The following is a 20,005-nucleotide window of genomic DNA, read 5'->3' as shown; positions in this document are numbered from 1 at the left end:
AACATAATTTTATTGTGCCCATATATTTCAAGCATGTACTTGCAGTTACTTACATTTTGCTTGGGGATATCCATTTGCTTTTGTGCTCCCATGGGTTATTGAGAAGAATAACTTATCCTTCCAATATTATATTTTACGAATGTAATTGTTGTTTCAAACTTTATTGACAGCAAACATATTAAAGGAGGCAATGTACTGTAAAACTGTCACCACCATGCCTAAATTGCCTAAATATTTAAACAGTTGTAAGAGGTTCTAGAGTGAACAATGCACTATCCTTCCTACATGCTTTTGTGAACCAAACACTTTCTTTTTCAATAACAGGTTGCCCAAGTACATGATGTCAAACATTAGTATGTGACAATTGGAAAATTATGTGAACTTTCTGACATTTTTCATCTCCAAAATTTGATGTTATCCGTAACGCAACACTGCTGAGATTTGATGTTTAATTATAAAACATGTGACTTCTAGATCAGGTTCCCAATATTCCATTCCATTTACTGATTTCGCCTTGTGAATTATTTCTGATGATGTGGCAGGCCTTGTGCAGTACTGAATTGCATGTATTGTGATTTAGCTAAACTCTCTCCATGTGCAGAGAAACAGTTACTAATTTTAAAATAAAATTACATTGTCTAGTGTTGAACCTTCTTCATTAATGACGGCAGATCATTTACAGGTAATAAGAACAGCATAACACCCGAATTGATTCCCATACTGAAGAAGCTGTTTCCTTGTGCACACTCCAGGATTTCTTAATGTGACACACTGAATCCTTTTATTTACACATGGAAGGGAGGAGAAGATTAGTGTTTAACATCCCATTGGCAACCAGGTTGTTAAGAGATGGAGCACAGGCTCGGATTGGGAAAGGATAGAGGAGGAAGTTGGCCATGCCATTTCAAAGAAACCATCCTGGCATTTGCCTTAAGGGGCTCCTGAAAGGCTCAAAATCATGAAAAGTTCAATTTTTACTTTTTTGCGTTTTCTGAATCTGCAGACTATTACCTTTTAATAGATATATAATTTATTCAATTCCGAAGACTACAACTATTTTTAAATTTTTTTTGAAATGTGTTCTACATGGGTGTGACCCACTGTGGCGCTGTTAAACTGCTGTCAAATGGTGTTATTATTAACGTCAGTGTTCATCAGGTACATTTTAGTGACGTGAGATAACGTATGTGTTGTGGCTAACCTGTGATGGTTCAATATATATTGCTGGTGTGATTGTCGATTGTTTCATGTTTACTTACTCTGTCGTTATCTCGAAAATATTCGTAATTAATTCTGTTTCTTGAGTCTCTGTTTTGTTGAAGTATAATAATGAGTAAAAGTAAAGTTATTAGAAATCCTCTGAAGGCTTTTAAGAAAAGGAGAAATGTTGGAAAGCCAAAGGTATGTGTTATTACTGTAAACAATAAAGACGATAACCAAGTGAGTGAACCTAACCTCTTAAGTACACCTGCCCATAGCAGTCAAAGTGGGAAAGAAAATACTTCACAGAAGAAGCTTGGTTCAATGAGTGAAAACTATGAATGTTTTATGGGCGAATCGGATGTGAATGAAATATTTGATATGTCGGTTCTCAAAGGAATTTTTTCAAACTGTGTAAGATGCATTCATTGTAGTGAAGTTGGTCTGGAACTCTCCATAATAAAGCACGTAGGACTTGCTAGTGAAATACAACTGAAATGTGATAAGTGTTCATACATGACCACCTTTTGGAACAGTGTTGCAGTAACTGCAACTGAAGAAAATGGTAACAAAATCTACGAACACAACATTAGATTTGTTTATTCCTTGCGTTCAGTTCGTAAGGGTGCTACTGCAGGTGCAATTTTCTGTGGCATCATGAATCTTCCAAATCCCCCAACCAAGTTTACGACCTATAATAAATTAATACGGTCTAAAGTAGAAGATGTCTGTATAGAATCTATGAAGAACGCTGTGGAAGAGGCAGTAATGGAAAATAATGGTAACAGAGATTTGACTGCAGCGTTCGATGGTACCTGGCATAAACGGGGACACACATCTCTTCATGGTGTAGTATCTGCCACCAGTATGTATACAGGGAAAGTTTTAGATGTAGCAGTAATATCAAAGTATTGTAGATGTCCACAAAAATATAAAGGTACATATGAAAATAATTGCAAAGCTAACTATAGTGGCAGTAGTGGAGGAATGGAAGTGGCTGGTGTTGCCAGTATATTCCAGCGTTCTGACTCGTGTGATAAACTGCGATATGTTAATTACCTTGGTGACTGTGATTCTAAAAGTTTCAAACATGTTCAAGGACTGAAGCCCTATGGTGATGATGTTGTAGTGCAGAAATTTGAGTGTATTGGACACGTACAGAAGCGAATGGGAACAAGACTTCGGCGACTGAAAGCTTCGTACAAAAAACAAAAACTCAGTGATGGTAAAGGGTTGGATGGGAAGGGAAGGTTAACTGACAGCGTAATTGACAAAATACAGAACTATTATGGAATGGCTATTAGGCAAAATACACAAAGTGTCGACGAAATGAAGAAGGCTGTTTGGGCTCTTTTTTTTCATACTTCTTCAACTGATGAAAATCCCCGACATAGCTTGTGTCCCAAAGAAGAAGACAGTTGGTGTAAATATAACAAAGGATTGCTAACTGGTGAAGTGTACACTCATAAGCATAGTCTGCCTCATGCAATAATGGAGGTGATAAAACCTATTTTCAGAGACTTAGCAGCACCTGAACTGTTGAAAAAGTGTATTCACGGAAAAACTCAAAAACCCAATGAAAGTGTAAATAGTGTTATATGGTCGAGAATCACCAAGACTGTATTTGTTGGAATAAAAACACTTCACTTTGGTGTGTATGATGCTGTTGCGACTTTCAATGATGGCAACATTGTAAGGTGCAAGGTATTTAGAAATATGGGAATGAAGATAGGTTCTAACATGGTACGAGCGATGCTTGTTTTAGACAAGGAACGCCTTCGGGCTGCAGACAGGGCTGTAAAGAGTCTAGAAATACAAGCAAGAGTAAACAGGAGGAGGAACAAGAGGAAGCTGGAGGAGGAGTTTGCAGAGGATGAAGATAATCCTTCCTATGGACCTGGAATGCACTAAAAAGTTAATCCAATCTTTGTCGCTCGATTCCCAAAACTTTTATTTTCTCATACTAATTACATGTTTTCTAAGGATCTTCCAAACATATTTGTTTCAAACTTTCAGTAAATGTTACACAGTACCTTCTGCATAATTTAACACAGCCTTTTTCCAAAAAACTGTATATTTTTGAATATATAAATAAAAAATTGCAAAAAAATGTTGTGAATTTTCATTACAATTGAAAAAAAAAAATCATCTTTAATAACTGAACTAAAATTTTGTAAAATCTCTGTGTTAAGTTGTAGCCCATATTCCAATAAATAATCTGTAAAAAGTTCAACTTTCTACCTCAAATACTTTGTGAAGAAAGATGTAATTTATAAGTGTTATTTTAACATTGCAAGTATAGGGCGTTCCGGAGCCCCTTAAGCGATTTAGGGAAAGCACAGAAAACCTTAATCAGGATGGCCGAACACAGGTTTGAACCGTTATCCTCCCGAATGTGAGTCTGGTGTGCTAACTGATGCACAATATTTGAGCTTCTCTAGGGGAAGCCTGCAATGGCTTATTTTTTGTGCTTTCACTCCCTGCAGTGATCTGGGATTATCTTCTGATGCAGTGCACGTCAAACAAATAAAATATTTGTTCAGCAGAAGTGAGCAGTAAGAATACTAAGTGAAGCATGCAACTACACATATTTCGGAAGCAGTTTTAAAGGTCTTCAAATTCCTGTGTTCATTTCTCAACACATCTCTTCCATAATGGTTTGTGCTGCTGACAACAAAAGTGAGACTCAGCTCAAATATGATCTATACAACTATAATAAAATGCACAAAAATAATTTTCATGTAGACTTTCTAGGAATCAGAGTGAAGTTTGAAGCAAGAGTATACAAGTAACATAAAGCAAGAAATTGGGAACCAATAAGTTCAAAAGAAAATTAAAACAACATGAACCACCATTTCTAAATAGATTCAGGGATTGAGAAGTTCCGGTATCTACATAGCAAGTAATGGTGTTACTTGTACAAATAAGTGGTAATGTACTGGAAAAAAGACTCCGTATCAAAGATGGACACAATAATTTCCTCTCAAAAATTGAATTGTAAGAAAGTAAATATTAAGCCACATAGCAAAATTGAGGAATCAGTTTTTTTTGGGTATCAGTCATCTTTCCAATTTAATTGATTAAATTTAGATGGCATTAGCATGAATATTATGAAATTGAAGGCAATACTACAGAAATGGAAGATTAAGTAGATAAAGATGACATGGGAGATACAATACTGCAATAAGAATTTGACAGAGCACTGTAAGATCCAAGCCGAAACAAGGACTCTGGAGAAGATGAGATTGCCTTAGAGTTAGTGAGATCGTTCAGAGCTTTGTTTAGTCAGAATGCTAATAAGGTCATTTGTTTATACTGGCAATTTCTAGAAGGTGTAACTACAAAATTAACTTCAGGCATTCTGAGTCTGGCATATTTGATAACATGATTCCCTAAGATCTGACATGAGTTAAATAACACCTGATGTCGTGAAACATTTCATAATTGTTAATTTGGCTTTACATGAAATAATCAAATTTTAGTGATTAATTAGCTAATTAGTTACAAGCTGGAATTTGATGCCAATAGTTATGAAATCTTCAATTGTTGTTTCAAAAGTCACATAGTTTTCCTATATCCTTCATCACATTGCTGAGTCCAAAGTAATGCTACTGCTAATTACAGATTCTGGCTAATTACATTTACCTTGAGAGGCAGGTAAGCTAATTAGTTATATTGTGTACATAATATATGCATTAGCATCTAATCAAAAATTATGAAGCAATAGATGTTTCATTACACACCGTATTCAGTGTAATGTGGATCGGGTGGTATATTGAAAAGCTTCCTTCAACGGTATCTAACAGTTCATAAAGCATCTCTCGCTACGCTCTATTGCAAGTTCCAAGATCGACTGATGTACAAATCTATAGAACTGGCTTTCATCCTTTCCAGAACTTTCAATTAATTTTATACTGCTATTATCTTAAGCTTATTTTGTACTGATAGATTTGACCCACCCTATTACTGTATTTAATGAATGTTACATACATCTGCTTTCCTCCATTTCTGCCACAGAGCCGGTTTAGGATCACAGTTGTAGTACTGCAGCTCAAATTCATCCCAACCTGGTCACTTCCCCTGTAATAGTTCCAATAAAGCACTTTTATCCACACTGAAATTCAAATGGTACATGGTACAATAAAGCTACCACAATACTCCCACAACAGAGTATAATGTGAATGCTGAAATTAACATGTTTGGCAAGCCCAGAGTGTCCACAAGTAGCCTGCTGGTGAGGCTGATCCCATCAGCGCTGGTAGGCTGCCATGTAACAAAGGTTATGGCATCCAGTGTGTCTAAATCCCTGCCAATGGTGACCACCCTCCCAATGTTTGTATTTCAAGTTATGTGTAAGTGTAGTCTTGTAATTTATACTGACAACTGCTCTGATTTTCAGCAATCTCCTTTCAAATTTGCAAACATTATTTATCAACGCTGGTAGCAGCTTTGAACAAACATGTGAATAATAAATGTGTCACCTCTTAACATTACTACAAGTTGGCTGCCAAAAGAGAAATTAATTTTTTAATCAATCACAGTACATGCATACAATTAATTAATGTTTACCAGTAAGATTTGTCTGAAATCAAAATCATCCGCTGTTGGTCCCTCTCAGGGCTCATTTACATGTTTAATTTTAACTCTAACTGTTAATAAGATTATTATGAAAATTACCGCACACACCAGTGAAAGCTTCTTTTCAAAATAATTACTTTAAATCACAACAAACATATAATGTTTATAAAGAAGTCACAAGTTTTATTACATAGCACGTATACAATGTGATAATTCACTACCTAGATCTGTTTTGTAACATTTAACCACAAAATAAACATTCACTTAAAAATTATCTTCATTCTACATTGCACATTAAAGATGATTTTTAATAAGAAGCCAATCAGATCAAAATAAATGCAACTTTTACGCAAACATATCGGCTAACCACTTAGTGGTACATTATAAATTTATCCTAACTTACTAAACATTAGATTCAAACTCTATCCTCTAACCCATGTGAGGTTCAACACATGCTATACTTTATTCACTGTTGCATGTAAGATAAAAAATTAATTGGATTTTTTTATTATACTGCATTATTGGCATCAAATGCTTTGCGAATGTCCACACAAACTGGCTTCACTGAGCACAAATAGCTGTAGCAACAATAATTAGCAAAGTACAAAGGTCAGCCAAATCAAGTGGAATGATTTATATGTGCAGGACAGGAGCACTTAGAACTATGGCTCAAGTTAAAAGAAAACTTGACCATGCACGGGATAGATATGTACCTAGCAGAACAGTTCCTGTTGGGAGGGACCCTCCATGGCAGACAGTTAACGTAAAGAAACAAGAGACTACTGCTCATACAATGTAGGCTTTCACAGTTGATATTGTCTTCACTTAAAACTTCAGGTCTGATAGGCCGTAGTCTATGTTCAAAACTCTCCCCTCTCGAAGATATCTCGTGCACAGCGGATATTTTTACAACCGATATTGTGGCATTATTGCAACACTGCCTCACCACAACCTACTATCAATACAACAGTGACTTTTATGAACAGATTGACAGGGTGGTTATGAGCAGTCCTTCATAGTCCTGCTGTGGCTAACTTGTTTATGGAGACTTTTGAACAATGGACATTGCAGACTGCCAGTGAGAGACCAACCAGATGGTATCGCTATGTTGATGACACTTTCATAGTATGGACACACGGAGCAGAGGAGTTGGATGCCTTCCTGACACATCTAAACAGCATTAATCCGAAAATCCAATTTACTACGGAGACGGATAGTAATGAGCAACTGAATTTTCTGGAAGTGTCAGATTAAACGACAGGACGGAACAATAGGCCATAAGGTGTATAGAAAGGCCACCCATACTGATCATTATCTGCATAAAGATTCAAACCACCACCATAAACAAAAAAGACGTGTAATAAAAACCTTGGTAGACAGGGTGCACAAAATTTATGAACCTGTTTATTTAAAAGATGAGATTGAACATCTACAGTCGACTTATGCAAAGAATGGCTATTCTAGCAAGGAGATGGATTGAGCACTTCATTCTAGGCAGAGAATCAAGAGCAACGATGAACAACAGCCGCAGGAAAGGTTTATCTTCTGTTCATTAGTAAGGTCACAGATCGCATTGGGAAAGTGTTAAGCAAGTATGGGTTGGAAACTATTTTCAGATCCACCAGTAAAATAAAAGAATATTTAAGATCAGAAAAAGATGCACGACACCCTCTGGCTACACCGGGGGTATATAAAATTCCTTGTAGTTGTGGACAGGTTTATATTGGTACCACAAAGAGAAGTGTTAACACCCGTCTTGAACATAAGAGGAACTGCTGCCAGGGCCACATGGATAAATCTACCATAGGAGACATCTTTACCAGGAAGGTAATCATGAAATGAAATTCAGCAAGACAAGCGTCATATCTAAAACCACACATTATTAGTCGTGCATCTATAGAGAGGCTATTGAGATTGATAAACAACATAGTAATTTTAACAGAAAAAGAGGGAGGTGTTAAACTGGGTAAAATTTGGATGTCAGCATTGCACTGAACGCGTGATGTTCGATTACTTTCAATCAAGAATATTGGAATTATCAGAGACAGTCTCAAAGCCAACTCCACGTGATGGACAGTGACACCTTCTGCAATGCCTATATAATTAGCACTTCCTCAAGTTCTCTTTGCAGTTCGCTGCTTTACCTCGGAGAATGTCTCCCACTGTCAGATACGAAAGACCAGGGGAGAGTTTTATACATCAACCAAGGCCTATCAGCCCAGAAGTTTTAAGTTAAGAGACTACTGCATAATAGGTGTACAACAAAGCATAGACAGGGAGTTGTTGAATGAAACAATTTTGGCTATCAAGGTGCACTTCTCAAGCCTTCAGTGACTACCATAGCACAATAGTACTGAAAGATCTTTCACAAAACCTTCAGAAATTCTGGTTGTATGTATAGGCTGCTAGTGGCAGCAAAGTATTTGACCAGTCACTCATGGAAGAGACTGGAAGTGAAACTGATTATGGCAAAATGAAAGCAGTTTTCTAATGTTCCTACCCAAAGGAAAAAACCCAGGAGTAATGCCCCAATTCTCATGCTACTGTGAAAGTGTGTGAGACATATTTGTGTCAATGTTGTTGAGAAATAGAAGAAGTTGTTAAAACTGAAAGAGTTGCAGAGCCATGTGGACAATCTGTAAGGTTCTACGGAAAAACGGAAGCGTCCGATCCCGCCCGTCTGCTTTGACCCATGACGTCACAAATATGGCGGAAACGACCATAAATCACGATTCCAATATGGCGCATATAAAGTCGTTACGTACACATTATGAGGACGAAAATACATCGAAAAACAAACACACACACGTTTCACAAAAAGCCTAATGACACTAACGGGACAAGCGTGGGAAATAGGGGGTTTTTGGGTGGGGACAAACGAAATATAAACAAATTTAGACACCCAACCCCATACAAAACCATGCAAAGCGACGAAAAAAAACCGACATCACATAACTCTCCAAATACCACTAAACACAATTTCATCTGGAATCGGACACTTCCCTTGACCTATATAGCTCAACAGCAGCTCCTGATCCCATAAATTAGGACCTAACACTTCCCTTGACCTATATAGCTCAAAAACAACTCCCGATACCAACATTCACAGCCACACATTGGGATCAAACACTTCCCTTGACCTGTTACCCTTACGACATCTTCACATACAGCCGTCCCTGGTCCGAGATGCCGGAACTTTAAGTAAGCCTCATTTCTTCAACGAAATACTGAACACTTCACGACTTCATCCAAAAATCCGAATAGTTGAAGAAATTTTATTAGAGACAACGCACTGTCCCCCATCGTAGCCGACAACCGAAAACTGTTGACCCTGTCAGTCATATCCATACCTACCAAAGACATTTAAAAAAAAAGCAATTTACCAAAATTCACACGACCCCACACTCGCAAACTAAACCAAAAACATCACCTAACACACCACCAGAGAGCACCACTGATCGCATCAGAACAACACCTACAAACACGCCACTATCACAAACTAAATTCCGCGCCGTCGTGATGTCGCACACCACAACAGCCTTACGTCACAGGTCAAAGCCGACGGGTGGGATCGGACACTTCGGTCGACCCGATTCTATGCTGAATTTGCAGCTGAGTTAGCACGTCTTAACCATAATATACAAAAGATCAGTCAAACAAAATGGTTGGAACAAAGTAAAGTAACATGTCTACAAGAAGCGTACCAGATGTGATCCACAAGACTACCATCCAAATCTCTGAGATCTTAGAATGTATTCTGAGCTCAGACATAATGAGCTATCTCAAATAGAATGACATCCACCATGTCAAAAATTACAGATTCCAATAACATCAATCATGTGAAACCCAACTAACACTTTCCTCACATGACTACCTAAGGCCACAGTTTGAAGCAGTTTGATGGATAAAATGTGTCTTGACTTCCAAAATCATTTCACTTGGTACTACACACACACACACACACACACACACACACACACACACACACACACACACACTTACTATTGCAAATATCTTCTTCTGGGGTATCAAGCAAAATTTATGACTTGATTGACGATTTATTGGTGGAGAGGACACAGCATATTATCTTGGATGAAGAGTCACCTAATCTACATCATGTTCCCTTGGATGAAGTCATCAACGGATGTAGAAGTGATTTCACGAGTACCAAAGCAGGGCTGCCCCTAGTTTCCCCAAGTGAAGTTCCCTGATTTCCAGACAAGTTTTAGCATTTTTCTCTGATAAATTTTGAGATGTCAAGGGTAATTAAAGTCAAAAGTTGACAAAAAACGTAGGGACTTCTGTATTTCTCCTCCATATCAGCAAAAATCCTAAGTACTAACATTACACATATTTTGTAATGAACTGTTTTTCGACAGAGAAAGCGAGACAAATAGTATATGTGTTTCATTAAGACCAGTGTTGTTATTTTATTTCAATAAACCGAAACACGTTTGGTGACAAAAACACACATTTCCTTGGAGCTGGAAGACAATTTAAAATAGCTTCACCGATTTCAGAAATAACCACAAAAAAGTGGGTCTCTTGAAATAAGTGTGTAAGACAGGGAAGACTTGTGTAAACCTAAACTATACATGACCACAAATACAATGTTAGTTCTACTACGTCCGTCATTGTCAGTTATTACCTACTGTGTTATGTCTATTATTTTACAGGTATTGTGTGAATTTTCTTTTGAGAAATAGGTGGGTACAAGGCATACAAACCGCCAATGATGGCCACAATTTTCTTCTTCTTATCGTCCATACTTCCTAATATAAAAATTATTTTCAAAGTGCCAAAATGTACTAGAATAAACAAAATGTCTCTATAACACCGCACTGTACAATGTACTTGCAGTGAGACAGTTACAAATCCTTAAAACAATCACCTGTGGCCTCTGGCCTGCCGAGGAGCACAGCAGTCCTGGGTCCTTGGATAAACCACAAAAATATGCCACATTATGCCACTCACAAACAGATCCCCCTGTGGGTAGATTGGTAAGACTAGACCCGACGGGCAGAGACTGCACATTAGTGGGAACCGATAGGCTGCAGATTGGCAGGCCTGATCTGTTAGAGATACTTGCAGAAATGGCCCACGGTTTTGGCCTGTCGTGGAAGAGCACTCATGTGACTAGCAATTCACGTGTCGCAGACCTCATGTTGATGAAATGAGACTGCAGTGATCAATCCATGCAACTGATAACTTGCAAAAATACTCTGAGAATCAATACTAATACGGATAGGTGGAAAATCACCGTAAAGATGATCACTGAGCCACAGACAGGCATGTAGAAAAGACAATCACACTCTCAAAACTACATTTTCCACCATGGCTTTTGCCAGCAAATGAGAGCACGCGACAGACAGACTGTAAGGGGTCCGTAGGCCCTTACTATAAGTTTGCACTCGGCACAGGTCGATAGGGCAAACAATCGATTGTGTCGTGTTGCGAAAGCGAGTGAGAGTTGAAAGCAGTCCCACGTTGCGGGGCGAGGTGTGTGGAGGCCAGTTGTTGTAATGCAAGGCTTTACCGACAAAGGGAGTGGCCATCACCGCGGTTTAACCCCTTTGTACTAGAATAATATCGGGAAAGTGAAGAAGTATAATTACGAGAGTGATCAGTGATATTTCTAACGCTGATATTTTGGTTTCACGTCTACCGCGCTGACATCATTTTGGATTGCAGTGTTGGATTGCAGTGATTGGATTAACGTGTGACGATAATGAAAAAGGAAGAAGCCGGTGCTGAGATTAGCCGTAATTAGATATGTATGACGAAGGCAGTGGTTGTCTCCTCCTTTTTTGTGTTTTTGAGACGAATATAGGTTCTTGATTAGTGAAACTGTGTTGGTGTTCTTCTTGTTACCAGACATTTCATTATTACAGCATTTGACAAGGACAAACTGGAAATTAACAACTCCGTAGCAGTCAATTCCGATTGCCAGCCCCATTAGGTACACGGTCACATTAATAATAGTTATTGGGCTGCTATTCGATCAGATCAGATCGGGGCGAAATATAAATCGGAGGTGTTACAAGACACACACACACACACACACACACACACACACACACATTCACATTATCACTCAGACACAACTCATGCTCACATGACCACCATCTCGGGGAATACGGAAGCGTCCGATCCTGCCGGTCTACTTTGACCCATTACGTCACAAATATGGCGGAAATGACCATAAACCACGATATGGTGCAAATAAAGTCATTATGTACACATTATGAGGACAAAAATACATCAAAAAACAAACACACACACATTCCACAAAAAGCCTATGACACTAACGGGACAAGCGCGGGAAATAGGGGGTTTTTGGGTGGGGACAAACTAAATATAAACAAATTTAGACACCCAAACCCATACAAAACCACGCAAAATGACGAAAAAACCATCTCAAAACTCCCCAAATACCACTAAACACAATATCATCTGGAATTGGACAATTTCCTTGACAGCTCAACAGCAGCTCCCAGTCCCATAAATTAGGACCTAACACTTCCCTTGACCTATACAGCTCAAAAACAACTCCCAATACTAATACCAACATTCACAGTCACACATTGGGATCGAACACTTCCCTTGACCTGTTATCCTTACGACATCTCCACATACAGTCGTCCCTGGTCCTAGACGCTGGAACTTTAAGTAAGCCTCATTTCTTCACGACATACTGAACGCTTCACGACTTCATCCAAAAATCCGAATAGTTGAAGAAATTTTATTACAGGCAACGCACTTCCCCTCATCGTAGCCGACAACCAAAAACTGTTGACCCTGTCAGTCATATCCATACCTACCAAACACATAAAAAAAGCAATTTACCAAAATTCACACATGACGCCACACTCGCAAACTAAACCAAAAACATCACCTAACACACCACCAGAGAGCACCACCGATCGCATCAAAATGACACCTACAAACATGCCACTCTCACAAACTTAATTCCGCACCGTCGTGACGTCACACACCACAATAGCCTTACGTCACAGGTCAAAGCAGACGGGTGGGATCGGACGCTTTGGTCAACCCTCCAGAACTTGTGGGAACCCTGCGCAGAAAACTGTGTTGGGACCCTTACTGTTCAAATTGTGTGTTCATGACAATGACTACAAAAGAGATTGCTTGAAAAACTATTGTCTGAGCCATCTCAGAACACTGCTCAAGTGTGTGAGACCTGTACTAAATTGGATTAGCAAGGGATATTGAAGAGATACAAAGAGGTGTAACATGAATGATCACAGGTTTCTTTGACCCATGGGAGAGAGCCAAGAAGACGCTGAAAGAACTCAATTGTCCTACACTTTAAGACAGATGTACACTATCCTGAGGAAGTTTCTAGAAGCAACTCCGAGCAGTGAGTCCACAAATATTCTACAACCACCTACATATCGCTCCCATAAAGATTGTGAGGGCAAAACAAGGCCCATTGCAGCGGGCACAAAGGCATGTACACAATTATTCCTCATGGGTTCCATACACGAGTGGAAAAGGGAAATGCCGCAGTAACTGGTACAAGAGAGACATACTCTCTGCAAAGTGTTTCAGAGTGATTTGCAGAGTATGGTTAGTCATACTTCCAGCAACATGATATGAACTATATTTATTCACTAGCAGGCTGCCCACAGAAGTGAATGGACAATGATGAGAAATACAAGGAAACCTCTTACCATGGAGTCTTGGCACAACAGGTATCTCGTGCAAGGTATCTCGTGCATTTCTTGTTTCTTGATCCACTCCATGTGACTGCAGTTCTAAGCACCTGAAAAAACAAGGAGTCAGCTAAAAACAGCCATACTCAATTCCGAACTGCATGCTGTGAAGAGTCAGAGCACTGTCTCATAATAACGAAAAAAAAAAAATAATAATAAAAAAATTTTGAACAGCACACATGATGGGAATAAATTGTTATCAAGAGTTGTTTCTCCGTAGCACTAGTTTAAGGTAGGCTATACTATCTTACTGTGAGCATTACAGGAGATGCACCCTGCTTTTCCCACAATAATTCGAACTTCAACATCATATAAATGTGGAGTGAATTTGCTAATTAAAACTATTTACTGCAGTAAACCTTAATTTTACATAAGAAAAAGGTTAAAATGCTTGTAGTGCCGTATTAGTAACACCTTAACATATAAAACTGATTAGCTGAAGTGGTTTACTTACAACTGTGTAACCATGATGAATGTTCTGTTAAAGTTTGGTGCCATGTAATGCTCTTCGGCAATGAAGGTGGAAAAATAAAAAAAATAAAAATAAAAAAAAACACTTGCATAATAGCTCTGTCTAATACAATTAGTAAAATAAGGTCTGTCCAGGTGATTTCACTGTACAAAACTACTCTGAAATATGAATACTTTTATATACTCCTGCTGACACACTGTTTACTAATTTACAGTGCAGAAGGGACTAAATGATATTCAAAGCACTCTAATCCGCTACAGCAAATGCAACAGAATGAGTACCTCCTACAGCATTTTATTGCACTCCGTTCCCGTTTAACGAGTCTCTGAAATGATGTAAATGTGGGCATCTCAATGGAAAATACTGAAGAATGCGATGCAACTACTCTCACTACAATCCGGAGTGTCAGTATATGACGTCACAGCAAAAACGGCTCTAGTCCCTGGTCATGAATTCGCTAACAGTGTTACGTCATGATGTATGCAGCGGAAGTTTCAACTTCACTGCGTGTCTTTTTTTCTACTCCATCACAAAATGTTTAACGACAACTTTAATTTTCTCTGAAGGCCACACTACACAGGAACCGCAGCAAAATCAAAGCAATACATCACAATGCAAGCCGTTTCTTTTACGCATTCTGAGAATTCATCGGCAAGGCGAAAACAGCAAGCACTTCATAACGCGATATTCGTACACATTGAATTGAGTAATTTTAACAGGTCGTATGCGGCATGGAAGCGTAATATGCACAAAAAGAAATAAGGGAAAACTATTTACCTCCCTTCCGCAATTCGAATAATTAAAAGACTGTCGACAGCAACACTAATCTTTTGTTACGATAAACATAACCTAAAATAACATCACACGAAACCCAAACGTTTTCACAAACCATCATAGCTGTCAACAACGCTGATTCGACCACTGCCGTTAACACATGGAATAAAATGACGTTCACGTTCCTTGCTAGGTAACATTAATGTATTGTTGACAAACTCGCCGTAGCATCGTAACAATATACTAATCGCTGACACCGCCCTGAGGCCGAACAAATTGTAACACTGCAAAATTGCTGCTTCTACTCGATTTCGAAATAATGTTTGGTCTTTTCTTTATTTATGATTGTAATTTCTGCTCGCTTGTTTATTACGTGGAGGACATAATTATTAATTTCTGTGACTGACTAGTGACTACCACAATTGAACATCGAAAGCAATTTGCATTTTGCAAGGTTCGGTATTCGCTAGCGAAAAATAACTTGGCAGTTATTAATAACCATTAATGATAACGGTTATCAAGAATAACTGGAACTGTGATAACGGTTACTCCAGAATAACCGTTTGGCAGGAGTAGGTTTAATAATGAATAGGAAAATAGGAATGCGGGTAAGCTACTACAAACAGCATAGTGAACGCATTATTGTGGCCAAGATAGATACGAAGCCCACACCTACTACAGTAGTACAAGTTTATATGCCAACTAGCTCTGCAGATGACGAAGAAATTGAAGAAATGTATGATGAAATAAAAGAAATTATTCAGATAGTGAAGGGAGACGAAAATTTAATAGTCATGGGTGACTGGAATTCGAGTGTAGGAAAAGGGAGAGAAGGAAACGTAGTAGGTGAATATGGATTGGGGCTAAGAAATGAAAGAGGAAGCCGCCTGATAGAATTTTGCACAGAGCACAACTTAATCATAACTAACACTTGGTTTAAGAATCATGATAGAAGGTTGTATACATGGAAGAACCCTGGAGATACTAAAAGATATCAGATAGATTATATAATGGTAAGACAGAGATTTAGGAACCAGGTTTTAAATTGTAAGACATTTCCAGGGGCAGATGTGGTCTCTGACCACAATCTATTGGTTATGACCTGTAGAGTAAAACTGAAGAAACTGCAAAAAGGTGGGAATTTAAGGAGATGGGACCTGGATAAACTGAAAGAACCAGAGGTTGTACAGAGTTTCAGGGAGAGCATAAGGGAACAATTGAAAGGAATGGGGGAAAGAAATACAGTAGAAGAAGAATGGGTAGCTCTGAGGGATGAAGTAGTGAAGGCAGCAGAGGATCAAGTAGGTAAAAAGAAGAGGGTTAGTAGAAATCCTTGGGTAACAGAAGAAATATTGAATTTAATTGATGAAAGGAGAAAATATAAAAATGCAGTAAATGAAGCAGGCAAAAAGGAATACAAACGTCTCAAAAATGAGATCGACAGGAAGTGCAAAATGGCTAAGCAGGGATGGCTAGAGGACAAATGTAAGGATGTAGAGGCTTGTCTCACTAGGGGTAAGATAGATACTGCCTACAGGAAAATTAAAGAGACCTTTGGAGATAAGAGAACCACATGTATGAACATCAAGAGCTCAGATGGAAACCCAGTTCTAAGCAAAGAAGGGAAAGCTGAAAGGTGGAAGGAGTATATAGAGGGTCTATACAAGAGCGACGCACTTGAGGACAATATTATGGAAGTGGAAGAGGATGTAGATGAAGATGAAATGGGAGATACGATACTGCGTGAAGAGTTTGACAGAGCACTGAAAGACCTGAGTCGAAACAAGGCCCCCGGAGTAGACAACATTCCAGTGGAACTACTGATGGCCTTGGGAGAGCCAGTCCTGACAAAACTCTACCACCTGGTAAGCAAGATGTATGAAACAGGCGAAATACCCTCAGACTTCAAGAAGAATATAATAATTCCAATCCCAAAGAAAGCAGGTGTTGACAGATGTGAAAATTACCGAACAATCAGTTTAATAAGCCACAGCTGCAAAGTACTAACACGAATTCTTTACAGACGAATGGAAAAACTAGTAGAAGCCGACCTCGGGGAAGATCAGTTTGGATTCCGTAGAAATACTGGAACACGTGAGGCATAACTGACCTTACGACTTATCTTAGAAGAAAGATTAAGGAAAGGCAAACCTACGTTTCTAGCATTTGTAGACTTAGAGAAAGCTTTTGATAATGTTGACTGGAATACTCTCTTTCAAATTCTAAAGGTGGCAGGGGTAAAATACAGGGAGCGAAAGGCTATTTACAACTTGTACAGAAACCAGATGGCAGTTATAAGAGTCGAGGGACATGAAAGGGAAGCAGTGGTTGGGAAGGGAGTAAGGCAGGGTTGTAGCCTCTCCCCGATGTTATTCAATCTGTATATTGAGCAAGCAGTAAAGGAAACAAAAGAAAAATTCGGAGTAGGTATTAAAATCCATGGAGAAGAAATAAAAACCTTGAGGTTTGCCGATGACATTGTAAATCTGTCAGAGACAGCAAAGGACCTGGAAGAGCAGTTGAATGGAATGGACAGTGTCTTAAAAGGAGGATATAAGATGAACATCAACAAAAGCAAAACGAGGATAATGGAATGTAGTCGAATTAAGTCGGGTGATGCTGAGGGAATTAGATTAGGAAATGAGACACTTAAAGTAGTAAAGGAGTTTTGCTATTTGGGGAGCAAAATAACTGATGATGGTCGAAGTAGAGAGGATATAAAATGTAGACTGGCAATGGCAAGGAAAGCGTTTCTGAAGAAGAGAAATTTGTTAACATCGAGTATAGATTTAAGTGTCAGGAAGTCATTTCTGAAAGTATTTGTATGGAGTGTAGCCATGTATGGAAGTGAAACATGGACGGTAAATAGTTTGGACAAGAAGAGAATAGAAGCTTTCGAAATGTGGTGCTACAGAAGAATGCTGAAGATTAGATGGGTAGATCACATAACTAATGAGGAAGTATTGAATAGGATTGGTGAGAAGAGAAGTTTGTGGCACAACTTGACCAGAAGAAGGGATCGGTTGGTAGGACATGTTCTGAGGCATCAAGGGATCACCAATTTAGTTTTGGAGGGCAGCGTGGAGGGTAAAAATCGTAGGGGGAGACCAAGAGATGAATACACTAAGCAGATTCAGAAGGATGTAGGTTGCAGTAGGTACTGGGAGATGAAGAAGCTTGCACAGGATAGAGTAGCATGGAGAGCTGCATCAAACCAGTCTCAGGACTGAAGACCACAACAACAACAACCCACCTCTACAAGGTACGTCAGAAAGAGACGACAGCAGCACCCCCTGTGGCGTCGTACCGAACTTCAAAAACAGAAAAACAGGGCGCGGAAAACTACAGTTTATAGTTGCTTTTCGAAATACTTGTTTTAAATGATGATATTTTAATTTGATACTTTATAGGTTGGCGTCGCAGCTTATATAAAATACTGATAAAGCAAGTGGCATGAAACTGAAAGGTTTTGCGACGCTGCATTGTGCCGTATTCGAGGACTGTCAATCAGAAACCTAGAGGAGCATTTTATCACAGTCTAAGAAATAAAGACAGTCACGAAACACTCTAGGGATCTGGAGCGACCTAGCGCCCAAGCGGTGAGAAAGCAGACAGTCACAAACGTCGGAAGGATAATGTTTGTTTTTAATTATTTTCTGCTTAATTAATGGAATAGGTGTTATATTTTTGCGTTCTGTGCGTTAGTAGGTTACCAAGAGACATGAATTATAGTGAAATACATGTAAAAACAGACGAATCACACTGATTCAGTGGCAGAAGCTACAGCTCATTCAATAAGAAATACTTTCGAATATTTCTATATTTGCAGTTTGTTTCGTTGAAAGCAAGAGAATGTAAACACATCTCATGCATGGGTAGCATATATTTCTGTCGTCTTCTGTTATCATAAGCACTTTCATTTATGCTTAAAAAATTTTACTGAGTCCAATGATTCGCACTTTCTTACACAGCGCCGAAATCCAGTCTCTTAGAAAGTCCCTGGCCGCACAAGAGACAAAAGCCGCCGACCTAGAAGCTAAACTGTCTGCGGCCACCGATGAAATTGAGCAGTATCAGCGAAGGAACAGCTTGCGCTTGTTCGGGGTAGCCGAAAACGATCGCGAAAACACCGACGACCTGCTCATTAGCCTCGTGCGTGAGAAACTTGGCCAGCAGGTCGACGTGACCGATATTGACAGAAGCCACCGTGTTGGGCGCAGGATACCAGGTGCCTAAACACCCTACCCCAACAAAAACAAATACAAAGCGACAAATGAACTATATTTTAAGTTTAAAGAACTGAATATAAACCAAAAAGCCAAAAAAGATAATGAAGAAAAAATAAAAATTTGACAACAGTCAAAATATACCCACTCCCATGTTACTATCAACCCAGGACGTGTTAACTTCATGAACTGGTGGGTGTTTCAAGACACCCTCGCCGTGATCACTGGTCTGAGAGCTAAGTTTCACAGTAATATTCATATACGCCTTATGTTGCCTTATGTCTGAGTATGTGAACAAGGCCTCGTCAGGACCAACAGCAGTAGATTCTAAATTTACACAAACGACATAGCCAGACATTAATTAACGGTCCATAATACTGTGTGCATGCACTCCCATAAACTGCAGAATCAATTTCTCTTTTGGCAGCAAACTTGTGGCATACACAGGAGGTTACACCTTGATTACAGACATACACTCCTGGAAATGGAAAAAAGAACACATTGACACCGGTGTGTCAGACCCACCATACTTGCTCCAGACACTGCGAGAGGGCTGTACAAGCAATGATCACACGCACGGCACAGCGGACACATCAGGAACCGCGGTGTTGGCCGTCGAATGGCGCTAGCTGCGCAGCATTTGTGCACCGCCGCCGTCAGTGTCAGCCAGTTTGCCGTGGCATACAGAGCTCCATCGCAGTCTTTAACACTGGTAGCATGCCGCGACAGCGTGGACGTGAACCGTATGTGCAGTTGACGGACTTTGAGCGAGGGCGTATAGTGGGCATGCGGGAGGCCGGGTGGACGTACCGCCGAATTGCTCAACACGTGGGGCGTGAGGTCTCCACAGTACATCGATGTTGTTGCCAGTGGTCGGCGGAAGGTGCACGTGCCCGTCGACCTGGGACCGGACCGCAGCGACGCACGGATGCACGCCAAGACCGTAGGATCCTATGCAGTGCCGTAGGGGACCGCACCGCCACTTCCCAGCAAATTAGGGACACTGTTGCTCCTGGGGT

At 39.5% G+C, this 20,005-nt stretch overlaps 1 long non-coding RNA gene across 1 annotated transcript in view; it reads right to left on the bottom strand.

Moving 5' to 3' along the window:
* Nucleotides 1–13,505, bottom strand: part of LOC126108909 (uncharacterized) — a 39,557-nt gene extending 26,052 nt beyond the window's left edge. The window contains exons 1-2 of the long non-coding RNA XR_007523652.1: nucleotides 13,473–13,505; nucleotides 5,191–5,280 (exon numbers count right to left, since the gene is read on the bottom strand). This is a non-coding gene — a long non-coding RNA (uncharacterized LOC126108909). The remainder of the gene's footprint in view (nucleotides 1–5,190; nucleotides 5,281–13,472) is intronic.
* Nucleotides 13,506–20,005: the final 6,500 nt, after the last annotated feature.

The sequence above is a fragment of the Schistocerca cancellata genome, chromosome 11, assembly GCF_023864275.1.
Source record: "Schistocerca cancellata isolate TAMUIC-IGC-003103 chromosome 11, iqSchCanc2.1, whole genome shotgun sequence".
Lineage (NCBI taxonomy): Eukaryota > Metazoa > Arthropoda > Insecta > Orthoptera > Acrididae > Schistocerca > Schistocerca cancellata.
The sequence above is the reverse complement of the archived record's forward strand: the minus strand, read 5'-3'. Positions and strand labels throughout refer to the sequence as shown.